Genomic DNA, 1,594 nt, shown 5'->3' on the forward strand with positions numbered 1-1,594 from the left:
GGTTCCGAAAAAGCGTTTTCAAACGTTTTTTCGTAGTGTTTTCGATATGAAACATATGAACATATGAAATGTAAATGAAAAAAAATAACAATTTCTAATGCTTCAATTTTTATATACGTACGTATTTCTACAACGCTTTTATCAACTTGCAATGTTGTGTGTCCAGACACCATGCATTGCTATAAAACCTTTGCTTTGCATAGATCCTATAAAAAAGTCTAGTGCATAGGGCGACACGTATATATACATGTGTGTGCACCAATCTATTAATATCGTTGAATTATTTTGATATCTATTGCAAAATTTTATACAGACAAGACTAAAAAGTAGAAAATAAATAATATAAAAATAAAAAAAACTTTTTAATATACAATGCTCTTATAAATGAACTAAAAAGTAGAAAATAATAAAAAGTTATTATAAACCATTTATGAGATTGAAAATGAAAAACGTGGGGCGCATGCAATACAAAGCATTAGATTTAATTGACAATAGTCAAACTACATAACATAGACCTAAAATTTCTACGAGTACATATTTAATTCAAAGTACAAATTTGAGATCGATTTTAAGCGGTTGTTATTCATATATTCACATACATACATATATTACCCTTCATATCAATTACAAGCGCCCCACGCAATCTCATAAACGGTTTATAATAACTTTTGCTAAAATTTCAAAATCAAAAGTTATCAAAATTTAAAAATTGAAGTTGGACTATGAGAAAGCTAAGTTTCGTCGATTTTCGGAAAAAAGGCATTAAAATCCAAAAAAAAAGTGTGGAAGCGCCCTCTGGCGGCCCTCAAAAGAAGAAATTAATGCCAGAAATGGATTCCTCGACCCCAAAAACCCCCAGATACACATTTTGGCTATTTTTCAATACAGTTGTTTCAACAGGTGAGCCACTTTTTCAAAAAAAAACTAGATAGAAAAAATCGCTGGCTCAAAATTCATTTTAGACCTATGGTTTCTTGGGCAAAAATGCTTGAAATTACCCAAATAATCATAATCGCGATGCGCCTTTGTTAATTTTTTTGGGCCTCTACAAATCGACCCGCCCTAGTGTACATATATGGTATATAGGGTATGGAAATATCCCTTATCTCTGGCAGTAAACGTTTTAGTGTGGGCAACAGTGATATTTTTAAAATAAGGCAGATGGGAATATGCGCTCTCTGGGAAGACAATACCTGTAATTTTTGTACCATGGTTTGTACCCAGGTATTGTATTCCCAGAGAGCGCTTATTCCGATCTGAATTATTTTAAAAATATCATTGTTGCCCACACTAAAACGTTTACTGCCAGGGAAAAAGGATATTTCCATACCCCATATACCATATATGTACACGTATTTTTTTTAAACAAAGAGAACTTATTTAATTTGCAAAAGCCGGTAAAAAAAACATTTGCTTGTAAATAAATTCAAAATTTGTATGTATTTCAAACGTTTGTTTCTTTTGTTTTGAAAAATTATAAATACATATTAAATTGAGTGAAAACAAAAGGCAAAGCCAAATAAAAGTAAAAGATGTATTTTGGAACGAAACCGGTTTGTCTCCAAACCAAATTTGACAAGGGATGACGGAATTC

At 31.4% G+C, this 1,594-nt stretch overlaps 1 protein-coding gene across 1 annotated transcript in view; it reads right to left on the bottom strand.

Annotated features, from left to right (window-relative positions):
* LOC118732938 (gamma-tubulin complex component 3) overlaps positions 1-1,594 on the bottom strand; it is a gene marked incomplete at its 5' end in the record, with an annotated part of 32,880 nt that overhangs the window by 1,780 nt on the left and 29,506 nt on the right.

Source organism: Rhagoletis pomonella, unplaced genomic scaffold (assembly GCF_013731165.1).
Source record: "Rhagoletis pomonella isolate Grant_MI unplaced genomic scaffold, Rhpom_1.0 Rhpom_scaffold_00002, whole genome shotgun sequence".
Lineage (NCBI taxonomy): Eukaryota > Metazoa > Arthropoda > Insecta > Diptera > Tephritidae > Rhagoletis > Rhagoletis pomonella.